The sequence below is a fragment of the Schistocerca cancellata genome, chromosome 10 (assembly GCF_023864275.1).
Source record: "Schistocerca cancellata isolate TAMUIC-IGC-003103 chromosome 10, iqSchCanc2.1, whole genome shotgun sequence".
NCBI lineage: Eukaryota > Metazoa > Arthropoda > Insecta > Orthoptera > Acrididae > Schistocerca > Schistocerca cancellata.
Window position 1 is genome coordinate 177,023,910 of NC_064635.1, and position 25,829 is coordinate 177,049,738.

Consider the following 25,829-nt stretch of genomic DNA (forward strand, 5'->3'; position numbering starts at 1 on the left):
AAGCTATACGCTTCGCCTGGGCCCCTCAACACCTACGTTGGACTGATGATGACAGGAACCATGTTGCCTGGTCAGACGAGTCTCCTTTCAAATTGTATCGAGCGGATGGACATGTATGGGTATGGAGACAACCTCATGAATCCATGGACTGTGCTTGTCGGCCGCGAACTGTTCAAGTTGGTGGAGGGGCGAGTGCAGTTGGAGTGATATGGGACCCCCGATACTCCTAGATTTGACTCTGGCAGGTGACAGTTCGGAGCCAACCTGTCTGATCACCTGTATCCATTCATGTCCATTGTGCATTCTGACGGACCTGCACAATTCCAGCAGGACAATGCGACACCTCACACGTCCAGAATTGCTAGAGAGTGACTCCAGGAGCAATATTCTGAGTTTAGACGCTTCCACTGGCCACCAAACTCCTCAGACATGAGCGTTATTGAGCATATCTGCTGTGTGCCCGTGCGGTTCTAGGCGCTTCAGTCTGGAACCGCGTGACCGCTACAGTCGTAGGTTCGAATCCCGCCTCGGGCATGGATGTGTGTGATATGCTTAGGTTAGTTAGGTTTAATTAGGTCTAAGTTCTAGGCGACTGATGACCTCAGAAGTTAAGACGCATAGTGCTCAGAGGCATTTGAACCATTTGAGCATATCTGCGATGTCTTGCAACGTGCTATTCAGAAGAGATGTGCACCCCCTATCATAGCCCTGCAGGGTCATGGCGTCAGTGCTCTTCGGCACTACTTCAGACGTTAGTCGAGTCCATGCCACGTCATGTTGCGGCACTTCTGTGTGCTCGCGGGGACCCTATACGACGTTAGGCATGTGTACCAGATTCATTTGGCTCTTCAGTGTATTTATAGATATAGTTACAAAATTACTTAAGATTTTCTATGCAGTTCATGATTTAATGAAATGATCATGTTAAAAAATGAACTGAATTATATTAGAACAAATAAGCCCTCGGTCACAAATATTAAGTCAAAATTGACCGGGTTTCGACGCTACTATGAGCGTCGTCTTCAGAATTAAACTAACTGTTCTAAAACATATTAGGTATATAATACATTAATAAAATTAAAGTTTCTACTGACTGGAAAGAGATGCAGTACTTACAAGTCACATTTTAAAAAAGATCTAAGCCGGAAAGGCGACGTCATGAATAGTTGTAAATAAGATGGCGAGCCGCCAAGGGCTGCTCGTACTTGAGTGAACAAGGGTTGCAACAAGACTGAGGTGCCCACGTTAGAAAGTGTGGGCAAGTAAACATGGTGTTGCAACGAGCGCCATCTAGTAGCCGCAGAAACAACTTGGTTACTGTACATTCAAAATTAGACACATGAAATTGTGATGCAGCTGATTCAGGCATAACGTAAGCACTAATAATAATAGGATGAAGTTACATATTTATCTGCTTTAAACAGAGATACATTTCGTAACGTAAAAAAACGTCAGTTATGACATACAAGAAAACGGCTAAGGTGTAGCATGAAAACGACATTTCGGTAAACTGCATGAGGAAATCTGAATCAAAGATCAAGCAATGGCTTTATACAGTCGAAAAAGTTTTTATTTCGCAGCTGCAGTTGTTCGTTGAGAATGAGGCCATCATGACGAGAGAGACGTTTGAAAATCTCCAATTCCTCTAACTGAATGATTAAGATTTCAACTCATTTTATTAACCTCACAACAAACCACTAAATTATTTAAAAAATCAACTGAAGAAGTGGAGCTTCTTTTCCATGCAAACAGCAGGTTTAAAATTAAAAATAACATGTAAAATATATGCTTGTTAAGGAAATGCGAGATAACAGAGAAACTAGGTTATTGTTATGCCGCGCTGGCTCGCCATACATGTTTGTAAGTGTGCCGTGCTAGGAACCCGCACTTTATTTTGTATTTTCCCGACTTGGTTCCGCCCCCCCCCCCCCTCCCCGGTGGTGTCGGTGGTGGTAGAGATTCTCTTTGCCAGAGACTAACTTGTCGTGTGAACGTGGTCCTCGGAGGCTACCCGTGCGGGTCAGCGAAGAGGCTTTTTGCTTAGCAGCAGCTCGAGGAAGGTGGCGAGGTTGGCCCCTGTGTTGCTTTGGGAACAGATCCGCGTTTGGTCGGACAAAAAAGAGGAGGAGGAGGATATTAGTGTTTAACGTCCCGTCGACAACGAGGTCATTAGAGACGGAGCGCAAGCTCGGGTGAGGGAAGGATGGGGAAGGAAATCGGCCGTGCCCTTTCAAAGGAACCATCCCGGCATTTGCCTGAAGCGATTTAGGGTAATCACGGAAAACCTAAATCAGGAAGGCCGGAGACGGGATTGAACCGTCGTCCTCCCGAATGCTGGTCGGACAACGTCTCGTCAGGAACTAGAGTGAGAGCACGGCCCGACTGGGGTTGACAGCCATTTGTGTGAAGAGAAACTCCTCGTCTGGATGTAAGTGTTCCCTGGTCGCACTGCTCTGGTCCCACCAACTGCGAGATGATCGCGTATACGAACAGTGATCCAATAGTGTCAAATGTTTTTTATTCCAGTCTTTGATCACAATATGAATTCTTTAGACGATGACCAGTTTCAGTCCATAATGACCATCCTCAGATCTTTTTTACACCATGTCCTAAAGTGATAGGGCCATAATGGCATCGTTATTTGTATGTTTTGACGATGCCATTATGGTCTTATCACTTTAGGACATGGTGTAAAAAAGATCTGAGGATGGTCATTACGGACTGAAACCGGTCATCGTCTAAAGAATTCATATTGTGATCAAAGACTGGAATAAAAAACATTTGACACTTCTCTGGTGTTTATGCTTTTATATCCTGTATCCTTTGTCCGAAAGGCATTGTCAGTCATACCAAAGCTGGACATACCTGATACGGCGCGCGCCGCTAACCTGTGATCTTGTTCAGAGCGCGCACTGTAATCGATTATAGTTGGCTGTCCTGGTGCGGGTGGCGCTCCGGTGGCGATTTGCTATGACGTCGCTGGCGTGTGTTTGCGGTGGCCGGCGAAAAGCGAGAGGGTAGTCGGTTTTTCCGGGAAATGCACGGAACGTAAAGTTGGCTCTGCCTGACCTGCTGGTGACTAGCGCTAAGGTTGTTGTGCCTCGCAATGTGAGCAGAGTGGTCTGGGGCGGAGGCGACTCGCCGCTGTGCTGGCCATGCGGTGGTGATTAACTGGAGTCGGCGTACTTGTTCTTCCTGCCTGTCCGATGTGGAGGTCCGGTGGGGTCCTGTGATACTCTGGCCCGGAGACAACTAGTTGCTGAATTTTGGAGTCGTCTGCCAAGTAGGGCGTGGGATCGGTTGGCTCTTCAGATTTTCCCCCTGGAAGCTCCAGCAGCGGTTTCTGAACTTTCCAGTGTGGGACGGTGTTGTTGGAACTTTTTGCTGTGTGTGTGGCTCGTTACGATATTTGTTGGTACTAATTTATTTGCTCAACTGGAGTCCTGCCCGGAGTTGCGTTCATGTATGGTACATTTGGCAGTCGATGTGTTAGGTAAAGTCTGCCTAAGAAGGGCAGTTTTGTACAGTATATACATAGTGGATTCCTGGTGCTTGGTATATGTGGTCATCTGGGACCTGAACAACACGATCTAGTCAATTTGATTGTGTAACAGCATTTAATGGTATGTTCTGTATTTTTTTTACTGTGTTATTATTAACTTGGTGGAATAGTCGCGTTTGTGTCGTTAAGGCACTTCTAAGACTGTGGTTTGACTATTCATGTGCGCTTGGCTTTTATTGTTTCGTTTTAGGAAGCGAGAATTGTTTGAGATTCGTGTGTGTTGGCTTCCGGCACGTATTAAGAGCGCCCGAGTTAACGGCGCTGTGGTTATCATGTGCTGTCGGGATGTTATACTGTATTTTTTAATTTTATCTTGTATTGATATTATCTGTAGTGATAATACTTACCAAGATGCGTAAGTGATGGGCAGTTGTGGGAGGCATGTCGGGGAGCTCTCAGCGGTTTATTTCGGAGACCGTTTCTAGTGGGAAGGCTCCCAAGTGTTGAGAGCTCGCTCGTCTGTGATTGCGTTGGGAGTTGCCCTCTCCCTTTGGTTGTATCAAATTATTATTTTCTTATTATATTTATTGGTTGTGTGTTGCGCTTCTTTCATTTTATGGTGCCAAGCGCCATTATCTTTCTCAAAGTTTTTTTATATAAATCATTTTAAATTGTAATGCCAAGTTAACTTATTATGGGATTTTTGTCTTTTGGATAAACTCTAAAAGCACTATTGTAAAAGGTTCTTGCTTTTATGGTGACAAGCCGCCGTTATTGTTTCTAAAGCTCACTCTTTAACCATTTGTTAAGTTTTGTAAGTTATATGAATTTGTTGTTATTTAAAAGAGTTTAGTATTGGAAATTTAATAAATTGTGTACAGAGTCTGCTGTTTGGATATTATTGGGTGGAACTCCTTGGATAGTTGTCCTATAAGAAAACACATTACAGTATCCTTCACTACAGTGTCGCTGCACCCTCGCTGCATTTATGGACTAGTACTTGTTCACTCCTTGCGAAGCTGAGCAGTTCTGCTAGTCAATATCCGGTGACCTGTTTATTTCACTTGCTCATGTTCTAAATGTTTTCACTGAGTCTGCCAGTTTCGTTGTAGTATGTTTGAGACCGTAGGTAAGTGCTTTATGCTTCAGGTTTTATCAAGACAGTTTAATTAGGTATGTAAGGTATCACCAAGAAATGTATGCAGGACTGAAGTGTAAAAGAAAATGTGATTGCGAGGTTACGGCTCTGTAAAGAAAACCCACTAAGGTGGTCGTGGATGAATTCTAATGCTGCACATCAGTCTTTGAGTTATGTAATCACTTTCTGTAACTGAAAAATTCGCATCTCATTTAGCATTCTTCTGAAGACGCCCTGCGTATAAGCTTCTTTGAAATTGTCTGGTACATCCGCACCAACTGACTAAATCTTAGATTGTGCCACGGGTGAAATTGGTGTGCGTAAAACTTGTGAGTAGGAGTCCCGCTGTAATTGTTATTGTGTATTTTAAGTTCTATTGCTAAATTAATTTTACCTGAAGATTGTTTTAAAAATTGAACTGATGTAAATTTATCATTATAAATTTTGTTTAAGGGTTTACTATATGCATTTTTTAAGATATGTTTAGGGATTTAAATTTCGATGTCAAGTAGTTACCTAGATTCAGTTGAAATTTTTTAATTTATGTCGTTGTAATTGTCTTGAGCCTACGTTTGATACTGTATCACCGCTTCCTGCTATCAATATTGGATCAGGGTTAATATTTAATCAAGGGTATTATAATGGTTACCTTTTTTTTAAAGAGTGTTTGAGCCACATGCGTTTTTTGTAAATGTTAAGTAGGAAATTCTTGTTAATAAATTTGTTTTAAAAACATGTCCGAATTAATGGTATCCTGGAACCTTATCACTTCGCACAGCTCCTACCTTACCAGAAAGCATTGTTTATCGATTTGTTCTTTAACACTACGTACGACAATCAGACCATTCCTACACCTCTGCAACCTGAAAATGCTCTACGAACGAAACCAGTTGTAAGGGAATTAAGCCGATATGTTTTTCATTAACCATTAACATTCCAAATAATCTTATCGGTTAAATGGTTTCCACCTACACTTTAGACCACTGAAGCTACTTGTAAACTCGTGGTCGTGCGGTAGCGTTCTCGCTTCCCACGCCCGGGTTCCAGGATTCGATTCCCGGCGGGGTCAGGGATTTTCTCTGCTTCGTGATGACTGGGTGTTGTGCGATGTCCTTAGGTTAGTTACGTTTAAGTAGTTCCAAGTTCTAGGGGACTGATGACCATAGATGTTAAGTCCCATAGTGCTCAGAGCCATTTCAACCATTTTTGAGCTACTTGTAAAATCTTAACAGGTCAGTTGCCTTCACCCACCACTTTCAGTACAGAAGTATCGATTAAACTTTCGTGGTGACAGCTTTAGGGTGCTTTCGTGGTGATAGCTTTATGGTGCCATGACATCACGGTTCAGTAATCTATCTGTGAGACGCCATTGTTTTTAAGACAGCTTGTTCGTTTTCGGCAATACCTTTTTAACTAATGTAGGTATCTGACGATGGTTTCCCCCACCACCAGTAGCACAAAGCTGTATGCTGTTTTGCGGCAAAACAGCAGAGATTTAATGCCTCTTGCTTGGTTTTAAAAGAGGTGCAGAACCAGCTACAAACTACCAAAATTTCATCAGCCATTCTTTTAAAACTGTAAGCCATTTCGGAATTTGAAGTTCCACAGCTTTAAGCAGTCGCTACTAGGACTATTGATATTTTTAAAAATGTCGGGAATCCGAACTATATTTAAGAAAATATCATTGTCGTCCATCGATAAATCAAAAAAAGATACCGGTATATTGACGGAAAAAATGTCGACGTATCGGCACATAAAAATATTGGCTGCACATTATAAATATACTGCAGGTTTTAGAGCTGTGTATTTAAGTATTAATTCATTATAAGATATTCCGTACATCTATAAGCTAGCAGCCTTTTTATTTCTCTTAGAGTAAGCGCTGAAAGGAAACTGATGCACTTTCACGCTTGGCGATAACCACTTTGCTAACAATGGTAAGTCGATGTAAGTGGCACAGTAAAAGGATTACCAATTTTTTGGTGAAGTTAAACGTTGCAGTTTCTGCAGGCAGCTGTAAGAGCCTCAAATATGTCAGCATTTCCCCTCACAGGTCTCCGCCCACACCATAGACCAATCTTGTCATTTTGATTTTTGTTCATTACTTTCAGCAACTTTGAAGAATGCCTATGTGAAGAAATAGCACACGAGTTGAGTTAAAAATAATTTTAACGGAACTTGCTTCACTCAGTCAAAGATAACGACTGGACTTTATGAAAGATCAAAATGTACATAAAGTAGTAGGACTCCTTCACACAGTGAAAGTAAAATTATGTTCCGCTACAATCTCAAAAGAACAGTTTCAATTATTTACCGAGAATTTCGAAAAAACTGTAGTCCAAAATAAAAATATCGGCACTCGATATTGCTATTTCGGTATCTTTGCGTCGAGGAAGATGTGCAGTCTATATGTCGATATATAGATATTTTATCAGTAGCCATAGTCGCTACTGGGACTAAACTACGCGATCAAAAGTATCCAGACACCTATTAGCGGGCATTAATGAGATGTGTGTCCACCTTTCGCATATATGACAGTCTCAGCTCTGCTAGGGACGCTTTCAGTGATATGTCGATGTCTGGAGCAACGACAGCCCATTCTTCCTCAAGCGCGGATACCAGAGAAGGTAGTCTTTTTGGGCGCTGGGGTCTGGAGCGAAGCGGACGCTCTACACTACTGGCCGTTAAAATTGCTACACCAAGAAGAAATGCAGATGATAAACGGGTATTAATTTGACAAATATATTATACTACAACTGACATGCGATTACATTTTCACGCAATTTGGGTACATAGATCGTGAGAAATCAGTACCCAGAACAATCACCTCTGATCGTAATAACGGCCTTGATACGCCTGGGCATTCAGTCAGAGCTTGGATGGCGTGTACAGGTACAACTGCCCATGCAGCTTCAACACAATACCACGGTTCATCAAGAGTAGTGACTGGCGTATTGTGACGAGCCAGTTGCTCGGCCACCACTGACCAGACGTTTTCAATTGGTGAGTGACCTGGAGAATGTGATGGCCAGGGCAGCAGTCGAACATTTTCTGTATCCAGAAAGGCCCGTACAGGACCTGCAACATGTGGTCGTGCATTATCCTGCTGAAATGTAGGGTTTCGCAGGGATCGAATGAAGGGTAGAGCCACGAGTCGTAACAGATCTGAAATGTAACGTCCACTGTTCAAAGTGCCGTCAGTGCGAACAAGAAGTGACCGAGACGTGTAACCAATGGCACCCCATACCATCACGCTGGGTGATACCCCAGTATGGCGATGACGAATACGCGCTTCCAATGTGCGTTCGCCGCAATGTCGCCAAAAACGGTTGCGACCATCATGATGCAGTAAACAGAACCTGTATTCATCCGAAAAAAGACGTTTTGCCATTCGTGCACCCAGGTTCGTCGTTGAGTACACTATCGCAGGCGCTCCTGTCTGTGATGCAGCGTCAAGGGTAACCGCAGCCATGGTCTCCGAGCTGATAGTTCATGCTGCTACAAACGTCGTCGAACTGTTCGTGCAGATGGTTGTTGTCTTGCAAACGTCCCCTTCTGTAGACTCAGGGATCGAAACGTGGCTGCACGATTCGTTATAGCCATGCGGATAAGATGCAAGTCATCTCGACTGCTAGTGATACGAGGCCGTTGGGTTTCAGCACGGCTTTCAGTATTACCATCCTGAACCCAACGATTCCATATTCTGCTAAGTCATTGGATCTCGACCAACGCGAGCAGCAATGTCGCGACACGATAAACCGCAATCGCGATATGCTCCAATCCGTCCTTTATCAAAGTCGGAAACGTGATGGTACGCATTTCGCCTCCTTACACAGGGCATCACAACAACGTTTCACCAGGCAACGCTGGTCAACTGCTGCTTGTGTATGAGAAATCGGCTGGAAACGTTCCTCATGTCAGCACGTTTTAGGTGTCGCCACCGGCCCCAATCTTGTGTGAATGCGCAGAAAAGCTAATCTTCTTCCTTTCGGTTAAATTTCGCGTCTGTAGCACGCCATCTTCGTGGTGTAGCAATTTTAATGGGCAGTAGTGTAGGTCATCCCAGGAGTGTTCCACTGGTTTCAGACCGGGACTCAGTTAAAGCTAATCCGTTTCGTATGATAGTTTACTCATGTTGGGCTCGAAGAGGGCGATCTGTAGTAATTACTTTGGAGAAGAAAAACTACTTATCAGTGAGCGCTACAGAAAACTGTATTGTAGAAACTGGTTTCGGTAAAACTAAGTTACCATCTTCAGATCTGTAGCAAAATTACAAATGGAGATGATGATGTGTGTGGTTCGTGGGGCGCTCAACTGCACCGTCATCAGCGCCCGTAGGAAGTCCCAATTTTTGCACAGTCCAATTTTTACACAGTCCAATGAAGCCACATTCACGAATGATGATCATGATGATGATAATGAGAACAACACAAATACCCAGTCGCTGGACAGAGAAATTACCCAATCCAGCCGGGAATGGAACCCGGGACCCCGTGATCCATAGGTGGTAACGCTAGTCACTAGACCGCGAGCTACGAAAAGCTTTAGAAGGGCTGAAACATCCATGATGAATCTGTTTCATAGCTGACTTTGTGCCGACTAGCCCACGCTCGAAGCCACAGAGCTCAACCGACGAATCCATTCTGCCCTTCCTGCTTCCACATTCCGAATATAACACTTCCCTTCTTCTTTTACACTGGCGGCTCTGCTTCTCCTGACATCCAGAGGTCTATTCCGCTTTACAAGGGAGCGCATGGTTTCAGAGGTGAATCTGATGTAATTGGTAGGGGAAACTTGGGAAATAGTACGCACCTGGTATTTAACCACTTATTTCTAATAGCTGAGAAGGTCGAAACAAACATTTCTTATAATAAAATTATTGATGGTTTATTTTGGAACAACGTGATGAAAAGTATCCGGACACCTGGCTGCAAATTACTTACAAGTTCGTGGCACCCTCCATCGATAATGCTGGAAGTCATTATGGTGTCGGGCCACCCTTAGCCACCACGTATGCCTCGCAGGCATACGTTCAATCAGGTGCTGGAAGGGTTCTTGGGGAATGGCAGCCCATTCTTCACGGAGTACTGCATCGAGGAGAGATATCGATGCCGGTCGGTGACTCGTGACACGAAGTCGGCGTTCGAAAACATCCCAAAGGTGTTCAATAGGATTCAGGTCAGGGACTCTGTGGAGGCCAGTCCATTACAGGGATTTATTGTCGTGTAACCACTCCGCCACAGGCCGTGCATTATGAAGACGTGCTCGATCGTGTGAAAGATGCAATCGCCATCACGAATTGCTCTTCAACAGTGGGAAGCAAGAACGTGCGTAAAACATCAATGTAGGCCTGTGCTGTAATACTGACACGCAAAACAACAAGGGGTATAAGCACCCTCCATGGAAAACACTACCACACCATAACACCACCGCCTCCAAATTTTACTATTGGCACTACACACGCTGGCAGATGACGTTCACCGAACATTCGCCATACCCACACCTTGACATCTGATCGCCACATTGTGTACCGTGATTCGTCACTCCACACAACGTTTTTCCATTGTTCAATCGTCCAATGTTTATGCTCCTTACATCAAGCGAGGCGTCATCTGGCATTTACCGGCGTGATATGTGGCTTATGAGCAGCCGCCCGCCTATGAAATCAACATTTTCTTATCTCCCATCTAATTGTCATGGTGCTTGCAATGGATCGTGATGAAGTTTAGAATTCCTGTGTGATGGTCTGGATAGATATCTGCCTATTACACGTTACTGCCCTCTTCAACTGTCGGCCGTCTCTGTCACACGAGGTCGGCCTGTACGCTTTTGTGCTGTCCGTGTCCCTTCACATTTTCAGTCTACTATCACATTAGAAACAGTGGACCTAGGGATGTTTACAAGTGTGGATATCTTGCGTACAGGCGTGAACGCAAGTGACAGCCGATCTCCTGACCACATTCAAAGTCAGTGAGTTCCTCGGAGCGCCCCATTCTGCTCTCTCACGATGTCTAATGACTACTGAGGTCGCTGATACGGAGTACCTGGCAGTAGGTGGCAGCACAATGCACCTAATGTGAGAAACGTATGTGTTTTGCGGTGTCCGGAGACTTTTGATCACATAGTCTACATCGCTTACAGCCGCGTAACTTTTAACAAAAACCTTAAATGTCAACATGTATAAGATACTGTTCGTTCTTACTCCTAGGCGCATCGACTTGTAAGAGTACGCGACATGTAGTCAGGGAGTACGCGCTAATATAAATCAAAAGAAAATTCACCATGTCCTTCATAGCCTATGCGTTGTTAATGCCTCCATTGGGAGCAATTACCATGCTTAACCCAGTCTTCCCTGATAGGCTCCTTGTAGACATAAACACACATTGGGAAGTCCAAAACATCGCATTCCTCCTTGGACATGGATTTGGTTGAACCTGTAGATGACGGCGCGGTTAAGTCCAGATTCGCCCTTGAGATACCGCGTTGTTCGTTACTGGTATTTTGTCCGGTTTAACTTGTTTATCTAACAATGGATTTTTGAACAGATACCCACACAAAATTTGTGATTTTTTCCTTCTTTGTTGTAGATCGATCATATTTTGGCAGTGTTCAAAAATGGTTCAAATGGCTCTGAGCATTATGGGACTTAACTTCGGTGGTCATCAGTCCCCTAGAGCTTAGAACTACTTAAACCTAACTAACCTAAGGACATCACACACATCCATGCCCGAGGCAGGATTCGAACCTGCGACCGTAGCGGTCGCGCGGTTCCAGAATGTAGCGCCTAGAACCGCTCGACCACCCTGGCGGCTTTTGGCAGTGTAAAAATACTGGATAGGCCTAGACCTGTTCGTACACCAGCACTCTGAACTTAATTTATGTCAAGTTCTTGGTTTTTTTCCTGGTGACTGCCCCGATAAACCATCTGTCACTGAGGAGCATCATTTGCCCGTGGTCTCCGGTTTTACTCCTTTGACTCCTATTGAGCTCCTTTGCTTTCTTCAGTAGTTGGAAATTCGGCTCTCTCAGTGATGGAGCGAAGTCTTCTGCTGTGAAGACATTCGGACTGAACGGGAATATTCCCGCTGACTGGAAGGATTTCTCAGCTGTTTGGATTGCGACTAATGTAGAATATGCATACCGAAACAAAGCACTCATATGTCTGATCCATAAAATTTCGGGCGTGCAGCCGCATAAATTTGAATTCTTCTTCTAATATTTCGGCTGAGTACCGTCCAGCCATCTTCAGAGTGAGCCGAGGTGACTGACGCTCCAACATTGTCAGCATTCGATTGGGAGTTGGTGGATGTAGCCACGGCAGCGCAACAACATGCAAGTTTATCCAAGGCAACGTCGGAGCAATGTGCCAAGTTCGACCGACTGGATCACGGAAGAACTGTTGTGAAACCCGATAAGGCCCATAGAACGGTTGTTAATCTTTCCAAGCAAGAACTGGACGACGGCGCTGAGTAAAGGCCTCAACTTTTCTCCATCTCCACGACGTCTGCCAATACTGGATATAATTAGTGCAATAGAGCAGTGCATTAGGAATCTTTCGCTCGATGCAGCTCAGGACGTCAGGCTAACTACCAGCCATATCCTGGCGAAAGCTAAGCCACCAAAATCTAATATTAGTCAGGAGGAACGAAGTTGCTTACGGTTATTACGTGAGAATGAAGACTTGGTTGTCTTGCCAGTCGACAAAGGGAATGCCACCGTGGTTCTGAACTCTGCAGACTACCACTTGAAGATGCTACATTTATTGGAAGACCCCCACATACTACCAGCTTAGTCGTCATCCCAGACAGGCCACTGTCAGGGAAGTTATTGAAGGATTCTGGCTTACCAGATGAAGTGGTGAAGAAATTAACGCCTCGTGCCGCCAGACCCCCCCAGGCTTTATGGATTACCGAAGATACACAAGGAAAGTGTTCCCCTGTTACTGCAATCAGTTCGCCCACCTATAGACTTACTAAACATCTGGCAGGATTATTAGCAGCAAAATTGGGACATTACGAACACCATGTTGTCAACTCGCAGAAATTTGTTGAGACACTCAAGAGAATGAAGATAGGCCCAAACGACCTAATGGTTGGCCTGGATGTTGTGTCACTTTTCACGAGGGTGCCAATACAAGATATGCTGGATCTTTTGGCCCAACATTTTCCATCTGGAATCATTGAGTTGTTCCGTCATGTCCTAACGACAACGTACTTTTTGTATTGCGATGAATATTATGAGATGACTGACGGCACAGCCATGGGATCACCATTGTCTCCAGCAGTCGCAAATTTCTTCTTGGAGCACTTTGAGGAGCAGGCTCTGCAAACTGCGACATTACGGCCGTCTTGCTTTCTACGATGATGACACCTTTCTGATATGGCCGCATGGTGAAGATACACTACAGCAGTTCGTCGATCATGTGAATGGTGTCCATCCCAACATTAAATTTACTGTCGGGATGGGGAAGCATGGCAAGTTGCCATTTTTGGATGTTTTGGTTGAGTGGAAGGCAGGAAGCCAGCTTGGTCATTCAGTGTACCGGAAACCAACACACACTGATCGGTACTTGAACGTCAATAGTTTCCACCACCCTGTACACATAAAAGCTGTCCTGAACACGTTGGTTCACAGAGCCAAGATTATCTCTGACGACGACCACCTACAGTCTGAATTTGCAGAACTTAAAACGTGTTTTCGGGGAAAATGGATACAGCAAAAGAGACATCGCAAACGCTTTCAAGGGACGCCAGCGCAAGACACCTGGTGAGTCAGCAGAAGAGGCCAAACGGACTGTATTCTGCCATATTGTGGAGCAACTAGCAGTAAGTTAGGACGTCTGCTGCAGAAACAAGGGCTAAGACCAGTGTTCCGGCCCGCCCCCAAATACGAGATATGTTGCGCCCTGTTAAAGACGACATTGCTCTTCGAGTGTCCGGTGTGTATGGTGTACCCTGTGAATGTTGCAGCATGTACAGGGTTATTACAAATGATTGACGCGATTTCACAGCTGTACAATAACTTTATTATTTGAGATATTTTCACAATGCTTTGCACACACATACAAAAACTCAAAAAGTTTTTTTAGGCATTCACAAATGTTCGATATGTGCCCCTTTAGTGATTCGGCAGACATCAAGCCGATAATCAAGTTCCTCCCACACTCGGCGCAGCATGTTCCCATCAATGAGTCCGAAAGCATCGGTGATGCGAGCTCGCAGTTCTGGCACGTTTCTTGGTAGAGGAGGTTTAAACACTGAATATTTCACATAACCTCACAGAAAGAAATCGCATGGGGTTAAGTCGGGAGAGCGTGGAGGCCATGACATGAATTGCTGATCATGATCTCCACCACGACCGATCCATCCGTTTTCCAATCTCCTGTTTAAGAAATGCCGAACATCATGATGGAAGTGCGGTGGAGGACCATCCTGTTGAAAGATGAAGTCGGCGCTGTCGGTCTCCAGTTGTGGCACGAGCCAATTTTCCGCGGGCTACGCGTGAAACTTGCCCGCACGCGTTCAACCGTTTCTTCGCTCACTGCAGGCCGACCCGTTGATTTCCCCTTACAGAGGCATCCAGAAGCTTTAAACTGCGCAAACCATCGCCGAATGGAGTTAGCAGTTGGTGGATCTTTGTTGAACTTCGTCCAAAAGTGTCGTTGCACTGTTATGACTGACTGATGTGAGTGCATTGCAAGCACCTCTCGGCTCCTGTCGCCATTTTGCCTCACTGCGCTCTCGAGCGCTCTGACGGCAGAAACCTGAAGTGCGGCTTCAGCCGAACAAAACTTTATGAGTTTTTCTACGTATCTGTAGTGTGTCGTGACCATATGTCAATGAATGGAGCTACAGTGAATTTATGAAATCGCTTCAACCATTTGTAGTAGCCCTGTACATTGGACAGACAATTCGCACGGTTGCAGAGCGTTGTACTGAGCACAAGCGCCATATAAAACAAAGGGAGCCTGACAAGTCGGCCATAGTGGAGCGTTGCCCGGAAAACGCAGTTCTAAAATACGAAAGTGTTGGCTCATGCATCTACATATTGGGACTCCGTTATAAAGGAAGCGGCCGTGATTCGCTTGAACAGCAACAATTTCAACAGGGACCAGGGATACACACTCAGCAGGGCATGGAGACGGACGTTGCACATCGAAAGAAAGCAGAGACAGATGCGCGACGTGGAAGGGGCAGTTACAAACGTGGCGCCTGCCCCTGGTTCCACCTGACGTCACCGGTGCTGCCACGGGCAATAGCTCCGCTAGCTGTCCGGGTCGACTTGCGCACGGGCGCCACATTGGATCGATCTTATTGGCTGCTGATGATGTCATCATGCCTATATAAGCGAGAGACCGTAGCAGCCCCGGCAGTCAGTGAACTCCTGACGACGATGGCGGAGATGGCCATCGAAAGCTCGAGGATTTTATTCGAATTGACGGTATGTATGCGGTCGCGAAAGACTCAGAGGACACATGAATGATTAGTATTATACTTACGAGCCACTTGCAGAACCTGTCCCAGACACAGAGGACTTGCTGGCGTAGCTGTCGATACCGTTTGGCACTCAGCATGATGTGGGGCTCGCTGCCCACTGCCTGGTGGATCTTGCTTGCAGTCAGCGCCACCGTACTCTTCCGCACAGGGGTTATCCGGGCAGGGTTATGAGCGTTCACAAATTTCCTGATGTCATCCACACCGTTGAAAACAATTGGAGGCCTCACACTTTTGTCACCACACTGACACAGGTACTTTTCGGTGTAGTCATTCACTAAATCCGTCCACTTCTTCCAGCTCTCACTCAACCACAAATCGTCATTCAGCTTCCACTCCCTGATCTCCCTGCACAGTCTTTCATAAATGTAGCCCTCCGCGTCTCCGGGCGCCAGCAGGATCTCGATCTCCCGACATATGGCGTCCTTGATCTCTTCAGAGTCCTTCTGCTGGCAGAAAATGGCGAAGTGCTCGATGAACCGGTGGTCACTGTTCACCGCCCTTCGCACCTCCTCGTCGTTGGGGTTGAGCCCGTACAGGGTCCCTCCCGTGTCCATGAACTCGGCTCCAGGAACGTTGGCCAGGTTTCTTCGGACGAACATTCCTTTGGTGTCACGGGCGAGAGGCGCATTGGTCGACAACAGCAGCGTGAAGTTGGGAGTCTGCAGCTTGTCTTTGATGTGGTGGTAGGAATCCTGGTACATGGCCAAGCTGAACCTGTTGTTCGCGCCGAAGTTCTGCTGCCTCCCGTCGTTCCCGTAGGCGCCCCTCCCAGAAGGTGGCAGGAGCATGGCCCTGACGACTTCCGAGGACCCGTGCGTCGGCGACTTGTGCTTGAGCTGGGCCAGCAGCAGGTATGTGTCGGCGCTGTTGCCGTACTGCCACCTGAGCACCAGGTCGTCGAACTTCCCCGCGGCCTCATTGTTGGAGGAGATGTCGAACCGCAGGTTGTCCCGCAGGCAGCGCAGGAAGGCGAGGGCCAAGCTACGTTCCTCATAGTCCACACCCCTAGTGTCTGCCGGAGCTTTCAGTTTGGGAAACCGCGCAGCAGGGGACCTGCAACAAAGTTGGACGTCCATGCAGTCAGCGACACTCGCAATGATCACTTCTATTGTGTGCTTGTAATACTGCACTGAAGCGTTAAAGAAACTGCTACAGGCATGCGTATTCAAATACAGAAATATATAAACAGGCATTTCATTCATTTTCATTTATTTATTGGTCCATTTAATTCATTACATACTTACAGTACACTGAATATAGGACAAGTCAAAATTGCGAAAGGAGCAGAAACACACACACACACACACACACACAGAGAGAGAGAGAGAGAGAGAGAGAGAGATGAGGCGTAGCGCCGTATACCGATCCTGCCTTGGAGGCGGTTAAGTGGGAGATGTCTCTCAGAGCTGGATAGTGACAGATGGTGACGCGAGACTGGACGCGCACGTAGTTTATGTATCAGCCGATAGAGGACAATATTGGATAGGGGGACGGTGATTTTAGTTTCGATTGTGCCCACTAGAGTGCACTAAAGTAATTGAATGTTTTTCATAAACTGTTCTAGTATTTTCATAAGGTGTTACATGTCTTTTTATGTATGTAAAATGTTGTAAATGTGTTTTAGCAGTGTGAATGATGCGCGAGTGTGGTTTAAGGTTAATATGAAGATAATTGTTTAACGAACTGTGGAGTAGGATTTAGTGTGGGAACAATTCGAAGAAGTATGGATATGAACAAAGGGTAGTTTTGTAGAATAGATTTGTAAAGTAAGTTTATGGTAAAGGGAAAGTTAATTCAGGTATAAATAACAATAGTAAATAACTTTATGCACTTAGATAATTACGTCGGTAAAAAGTGCAGTCGTTAGGTTTACGTTTTTGCGATTGGGTATTGATGAAAAGCACGGATTGACGCAGGAGAATGTTGTTTTGCTATTGGCTGTTGAGTAAACTGACTTATGGTAAAGCAATATTCTTCGCGCGCCTTTCTCTGCTGGTAGAGAAGACTTCGAGTATTCTAGAGAAGAGTCGAAGCCTAGCCATGAAACAGATCGGACGTGTGAACTAGTAGTTCCGATGGAAATGATAAGTTGCCGGATCTAGCAGTGTTTCATACATCAAAATTGTTGGAAAGTGACGCCATAATTATTCCGATGTGTGTGTAGAAATTTCGGAATTTTTCAGTGAATTTTGTGACGAGAAAAGACATAAATTCCGCGTGGCGTATTGGGCAGGTCGGTGGCTAAAAACTGTGACTGCATTTGGTACCGACAGACTTAATATTTGGCGATCATTATCCATCTAAAACAATCAGTATTTTTGTAGCTATTACGTTTTCGGGAAATGCAACACCATAAACTTGCTAACGTGAGTGAAAGGGATTGTAAGTGACTATGTTAAGACTAGCACGGGCTTCGCAGTGATACTTGTTCACCTAAGTTTCAGAATATATTAATTGAGGACAAAATTTCCAACCTTTCATTTCTGTGAAAACTTTCTCCTGAAACGTAGATTAGTGACTTTAATCGCAGCCTGGTTCACGTCAAAGTACAGTAGGTTTCACTCGGCTTTCCTACTGATGATCTGCTGAGACAATGTTCATAGGTAGCTGCAGGTCCGCCGTAAAATGAACGGAAAGAACCGCGCCGCCGCAGGGAGAGAGAGAGAGAGAGAGAGAGAGAGCATGACAAAATTAATTACAGGTAACAATCATAAATTACAAGTGACAAAGATAGCAATTTGAATTTAACCATTATTACATAATCATTGTTTACAAGGCTATTTTTTGTAATTTAAAAATTCTTTTACAGAGTAAAAACATTTTTCCACTAGAAATGACTTAAGATTATGTTTAAAAAAATTTTATGTTGACGCGATTTTAAATCACTGGGTAGGCTGTTATATAGCTGAACTGTTTTCTGTGATACACTTTTTTGGTACAGTGCTGTTCTACACTGTGACATGTGGATATTATTTGTGTTTCTTGTGTTGTGACTGTGTATATGCTTATTTTGTTGAAGATGTCCAGTTTGGTTTAAAAGATACTCATTTTCGAACAGGATACACTCGTATATGTAAAGGCTCGGTAGGCTCATTATTTTAATCTGGAGGAAATGTGGTCTACATGTTTCCAGTTTTCTTAGGTTGCAGATAGCCCTGATTGCTCTTTTCTCCATCCTAAAGATCTTTATGCTGGTGGCTGAATTTCCCCAGAAGATTAGCCCATATCGAAGTAGTGCATGGAAGTATGCATAATATGCCTGAATAACTGTTGACTTGCTTGCACTTTTATTTAACACACGCAAAGCATAACAAGCTTTTGAAAGTTTTTTCTCAAGTTATTTTATATGACAGTCCCATTTTAAATTATCTTGCACCCATAGATCTAGAACCTTAGTGTCAGTAACCGAGTTCAGTACCGTATTTTCAAGGTATGGTACTGTAACAAAGTTTGGCACATGTGGAGAAGAGTGGAAATTCATAAAGACAGTTTTTTCTTTATTTATTATTATTTTATTTTTTTGAAACCAGCTAGTAATTTGGGACATTATAGTATCTATTGCTACTTCCAATGAGAGTTTGTCAGCAGCTGTTATTAATATACTGGTGTCATCAGCAAATAAGTTTTCCCAATTTAATAAAATCATTTATATCATCAATATAAAGGAGGAACAGTAGAGGTCCTAGGACAGAACCATGTGGCACTCCGTACTTTATTCTCGATTTACTGGAGACATATATTGTTGTGATAATACGGTTTGTGGTCAGTAACGCCTGTATGAGACAATTGTCTGGCGCAGTTGTTAAATCGGTTACTGCTGCTACAATGGCAGATTATCTAGTAAGTTTCAACGTGATGTTGTAGTCGGCGCACGAGCGATGAGACACAGCATGTCAGAAGTAGAGATATGAAGTGGGGACTTTCCCCGTACGATCATTTCGCGAGTGTACCGTGAATGTCAGGAATCCGGTAAAACATCAAATCTCCAACATTACTGCGACCGGGAAAAGATCCTGCGAGAACGGGACCAACGACGACTGAAGAGGATCGTTCAACGTGACATAAGTCCAACCCTTCCTCAAATTGATGCAGATTTCAATGCTGGGCCATCAACAAGTGTCGCCTTGCGAACCACTCAACGAAACATCATCGATACGGACTTTCGGAGCCGAAGGCCCGCTCTTGTTCCCTTGATGTCTGCACGACACGAAGTTTTAGGCATTGCCTGGACCCATTCAACACCGAGTTTGGACTGTTGATGACTGGAAACGAGTTTCGTTTCAAATTGTATCGAGCGGGTGGGCGTGCACGGCTATGGAGATAACCTCATTAATCCACGGACCCTCCATGTCAGCAGGGGACGGTTCAAGCTCTGTAATGATGTGGGTTATGTTCAGTTAGAGTGGTATGGAAGCCCTGATACTTCTAGATACGACTGTGACAGGTGACACGTACGTAAGCGTCATGTCTGATCATCGCCATCCATTCATGTCCATTGTGCATTCCGACGGACTTGGACAATTCCAACAGGAGTATGCGACACCCCACACGTCCAGAATTCCTACAGAGTGGCTCCAGGAACACTCTTCTGAGCTTAAACGTTTCCGATGGCCAGAATGAGATTTTCACTCTGCAGCGGAGTGTGCGCTGATACAAAACTTCTTGGTAGATTAAAACTGTGTGCCGGGCCGAGACTCGAACTCGGGACCTTTGCCTTTCGCTGGCAAGTGCTCTACCAACTCAGCTACCCAAGCACGACTCACGCCCCGTCCTCACAGCTTTACTTCTGCCAGTACCTCGTCTCCTACCTTCCAAACTTTACAGAATGTCTCCTGCGAATCTTGCAGAACTAGTACTCCTGAAAGAAAGGATATTGCGGAGACATGGCTTAGCCACAGCCTGGGGGATGTTTCCAGAATGAGCTTTTCACTCTGCAGCGGATTGTGCGCTGATATGAAACTTCTTGGCAGATTAAAACTGTGTGCCGGACCGAGTCGAACTCGGGTAGCTCAGTTGGTAGAGCACGCGAAAGGTCCCGAATTCGAGTCTCGGTCCGGCACACAGTTTTAATCTGCCAGGAAGTTTCATTTCCGATGGCTGCCACACTCCCGAGACGTGAACATTATTGAGCATATCTGGAGTGCCTTGCAACGTGCTGTTCAAAAGAGATCTCCACTCCCTAGGACTCTTACTGATTTATGGACAGCCTTGCAGGATTCATGGTGTCAATTCCCTCCAGCACTACTTCACACATTGGTCGAGCCCTTGCCACGTCGTGTTGCGGACTTCTGTGTACTGGTCGGGGCCCTACGCGATCTTAGGAAGGTGTGCCAGTTTATTTGGCTCTTGAGAGTACATAGGAGGTCTGATCGCAAAGCAACGGCTATCTTTTCATTTCGTGTTCTTTATACAGTCCTAATTTCAAAACGTTTTTTACCTCATTGGTAAACATCTCCCTAATGCATGTTCGCATTTTCACCTGTTTTGAATATTTAATGTATTGTCGACAGTCGAAGAGGTTACACATATTTTCGAGTGCTCGACGAATTTTTACTTTCGAAAAGGGTGGATGAAGGCATTTGCATTAAATATTGCTTGAGTAATGGAATAACGTCTAGCAACGCATAATAAACGTTGACTGTGGCTTTGGTGAATCTATTATGATTAAGACAGGAGTTACCGAGTGGTACAAACGTCTCAAAGAGGATCGAGAAGACGTTGAAGACGACGAGCGTCACGGACCCCCTAGTACATCAACTACTGACGATAGTGTGGAAGCAGTAAAGAAAATGGTTCTGGAAAATAGCCAAATAAGTATCAGAGAGGTTGCTGATGATGTTGGTGTGTCGTTTGGTCCATGCCAAGCAATTATTTCGGATGGTTTAGGCATGAAATGTTTGTCCCGAAATTGTTGAATTTAGACCAAAAACGACGACACATAGACAACCCTTCATGAATTGCTGAATGAAGTCGCCAACGATCCAGAAGTTCTGAAGAAGGTTATAACAGGTGACGAAACATTTGTATATGGGTATAACGTCGAAACCAAGCCCCAATCGTCCCACAGGAAACTGCCTGAAGAGCAAATACCGAGAATAATTCGACGAGTTCGATCACATGTGAAGGTTCTTCTCGCTGTTCTCTTCGATTACAATGGGATAGTGCACCACGAGCTCCTGTCTTAGGGTCGTACGGTCAATAAGGAATACTGCTGGAAGTTATGAGCCGTTTGCGTGAAGCATTTCGAAGAAAACGACCAGAATTGTGGCAAAACCACTCGTGGATATTGCATCACGATAATGCTCTCTCTCACACCTCAATGCTTGTTCGGGATTTGTTGGCAAAAACAAAATCTTTATGTTGCCTCAACGACCGTATTCGCCGGACATGGCCCCCTCGTACGCCACCAAACGAGCTCTTCGGCCAGGCAATCAAGGCCCAAGGGGCGTCGACCGGCCGCCGTGTCGTCCTTTGTCATACGGTGTATACTGATGCAGTATTGGGAGGTGGGCGAGGGGGGGGGGGGACATGTGGTCAGCACGTCCTCTCCCGGCTTCCCAGACCTCGCAGCCGTTACCTCCGGTTCAAGGAGCTCCTCAGTTAGCATCACGATACTGAGTGAACTCCATACTAGTCCTCTCACCAAGAAAATACCTTGGCAGTAACGGAAATCGAACCAAGGTCTTCTGCATGGCAGCCTCTACGCTGACCAATCAGCATATTCTGTAATACTGTGCTTCGATCAAAATAACTTGAGTCAAGAGGAAGGGACCGAGGGTGACCCAAGCGCAGCTGTTTCTCGGTCTCCATGTGCTCACTTAGTTGTCTGCTAGATCCACAGGGTGACAGAGTGGCAGGAGAGGAAAAATTAGCGGAAGGAGAGCCAAATTTGTGCTCGCTAAGAACATTTTTTTGAGCTTGCGCAACTACTGATTCAAGAGCAAGAGGCATTTTGTATATGTGCTGACAACTCCGATCCCCGTCACTGACAGCTGTCAATCATAGAGCTATTTTAATCGATGCATAGTCGTGTCTTGGGCAATCTTATCTGCATTGGTATACTGGTATACCATATCCGTTTCAGACCAGTTTCCTTGGGAGGTGGCATTTCGTTGGGCACTATCGAGAGGTTTTTATTTTTCGATTAGTGGAGTACCTGGCATTTGCCGGGTATGTGTCCCACTCCTGTTAGTCCATTTCCCCCTTCCCCCTCTGTCCCCTCCGCTGTCTGTTCCTCTCCTCCTGCCCTCTCTCTGTGTCACGCTGCTCCTCCCCTCTTCGCTGTCCACCACCTCCTTCCTGCTCCTCTGTCTCCACTTGTGCCCTGCAAGTTCATATCCCCACGTCCTCTAAATCAATCTTCACCTCCTCTTGCCTCTCTGTGTTCACGTCCTTCTACCTTCTCTCTTTCAATCTGCTCCTCCCCCTCACTCTCCGTGTACCTCCTTTTACCTGTCCATGCGCACCCCCCCTCTCTCTCTCCCCATCAGCACCTTCCCCTCCCCCTCTTAGTTTATCTCCTCTCTCTCTAAATAGTCTACTTATACCCTCTCTCTGTACATCTCCTCCTTCCCACACTCACTCTGTTAGTTTCGTCCACACCATCTTATCTTTCTAAGTTATCACTCGCACCCCAATAACAGGCTGGTGGTTTTTACCCTGCAGTATTTCTTTCCAGATAATAAGTAAAAAAATGTATCACGTTTGGTTGATATCGATCGTGTGGAACTGGGATGAGCCTTTTACCTGCGACTTTGCCAGAGTATTCACATGCAATATACATTTCACATACATTAACATATTTCACAAAACTTACATATTTCTCCTGTATCTGTAGCGAGTTTCGCCCTGCAGTTTCGTTTTCACACATTTCAATTTTTATGGCGTCATACCTCTTGATCAACGTGTCGCACAAATATGTAATTTTGCAGGTACATTCATTGGTGTATTTGGACACTGTCAGCCAAATGTGTTGCGAATTAACAGAAAACACGTAACAAATTAAAAGCCATGTATAATGCGGAAGCCGGCTGGAGTGCCCGTGTGATTCTAGGCGCTACAGTCTGGAACCGAGCTACCGCTACGGTCGCAGGTTCGAATCCTGCCTCGGGCATGGATGTGTGTGATGTCCTTAGAATAGTTAGGTTTATCTAGGCGACTGATGACCTCAGAAGTTAAGTGGCATAGTGCTCAGAGCCATTTGAACCAACCATAATGCGGAAGTTTTCGCGCATGAGTGTTTACGACGTCAAATCTCCTGAACTAAGTGTCGAACAATTATATAATTCTGCAAGTACTTTCAGTGATATATGTGAATTTTGCGTGCGAAATTTATTGCGAATAGATTTAGTAGTAAAGAAGTAACAGATTTAAACGTCGTGTCTGATGCGGCAGTTTTACTAAACGCACAGCGAAAATGACGTAAGCAACAAACTTTTTTTTCTCTCCTCATTTTGTCCCCGAGGATAGTATCGCAAATGTTTGTTATTATGAGTAAAGTTTGTTGCAAGTCACTAAGTGCTCTCATTCTGAAATACTGGATGAGTAAAGCATGGGCTACTCTTCTTTTCACCCCCACTCCATCCCCGTTGATAGGTAGGTGGTACCTGCTCCCATAGCGATTCCTTCCAAACTGTAAGTCATACTTGCACCAAGATTGGTTGGCGTCGGCTCGGTGGTTTAGGAGATGTGGAATATACGAACATATATAGGGAGAGACGTGTAATGTACAGCATGTGTAAGAGCCAAGAGGGAATAGTAAGACTGGATGCCCAAGATGGAAGTGCTCGGATTAAGAAGGATGTGAGACATGGATGCAGTTTTTTACCCAATGTGAACATCGAAGAAGATATGATGGAAAGAAAATAAAGGTTCAAGAGTGGAATTAAAATTCAAGGTGAAAGGATATGAATGATACGATTCGCTGATGACATTGCCCTCCTGAGTGAAAGTGAAGAAGAATTATATGATGTGCCAAATATAAGTACAGAATATGGATTGAGAGTAAATCGAAGAAAGACGAAGGTAATGAGAAGTAGTGGAAATGAGAACAGCGAGAAACTTAACATCGGGATTGATGGTCACGAAGTACATGAGGTTAAGGAATTCTGCTACCTAGGCACTAAAGTAACCCATGACGGACGGGGAAAGGAGGACATCAAAAGCAGACTAGTAATGGCAAAAAGGGCATTTGTAGCCAAGAGAAGTCTACCAGTATCAAGCATAGGCCTTAATTTGAGGAAGAAATTTCTGAGAATTCACGTGTGGAGCGCAGCATAATATGGTAGTGAAACATGAACTGTGGGAAAGCCGGAACAGAAGAGAATCAAAGCCTTTAAGATGTGGCGCTACAGACGAATGTTGAAAATTACGTGGACTGATAAGGTAAGGAATGAGGAGGTTCTGCGCAGAATCGGATAGGAAAGGAATGTGTGGAAAACACTGACAAGGAGAAGGGACAGGGTGACAGGACATCTGTTAAGACATGAGGAAATGACTTCTATGATACTAGAGGGAGCTGTGGAGGGCAAAACCTGTAGCGGAAGAGAGGGACTGGAATATATCGAACAAATAAATTGAGGACGTAGGTTGGAAGTGCTAATCTGAGATGAAGAGGTTGGCACAGGAGAGAAATTTGTGGTGGGCAGCATAAAACCAGTCAGAAGATATAAAGGGGTAAAGCTAGTAACGATGAGGCGTTTTCATACTTACCGGTACGTGTGAGTACCAGTCTGTTAGCAGCAAGTTTGTGGTTTTAGTGGAGACGTATGTCTCAAATTCTGTAGAAATTGCAAGCATAGTCGCAAATTTTAGAAGGGCCGAGCTAAGTGTATGAAATTTCAAGAACATAGTACAATATTGTTATACAATGGTCATGCAAACGAATTAACGAAGTACTGAATGATGCGAGCGATAGATACATTAATTACATTCGCCTGTGACGTGTTTAATGCGAATCAGATTTATCGACACCGGAAAGGCAAGGTGCATCTGCTTCACTATCGGTTTAGGACAGTTGATGCATGAAAGCAGTAGGACGGCCGACGGAAGCGTAAAATGCGTATCAAGTTTCTGTGCGGCAATTTCGCGCTTATAGCTTAGAGTACATTGTCTAAATCACCTGTGTTGTTCTTGTGGGTTAAATTCACCAATCTGAATACAATGCCGGCCGAAGTGGCCGAGCGGTTCTAGGCGCTACAGTCTGGAACCGCGCGACCGCTACGGTCGAAGGTTCGAATCCTGCCTCGGGCATGGATGTGTGTGATGTCCTTAGTTTAGTTAGGTTTAAGTAGTTCTAAGTTCTAGGGGACTGCTGACCTCAGCAGTTAGGTCCCATAGTGTTCAGAGTCATTTGAACCATTTATAATCCGAGAGCTTCTTGGAGTGAAGATGAATGGAGAAATGCGCACGAAGTTGTAATGATTTAGAGATATTCAATGAAGATGAATGTCTAAAATGTCGGGAACTTTACTCTGAAATCCGATCTAAAGCTGATTGGTAACAATGCAGGGATCCTCCACCTTGCTACACTCGTTGGACAGTGTGCCTAAGGCGTTCAGCCTGATTGGGTTGCCTCCAAACACGTCTCCCACGATTGTCTGGTTGGAGGCATATGTGACACTCATCGGTGAAGAGGACGTGATGCCAGTCGTGAGGGGTCGATTCGGCACGTATTTGGGCCCATCTGTACCGC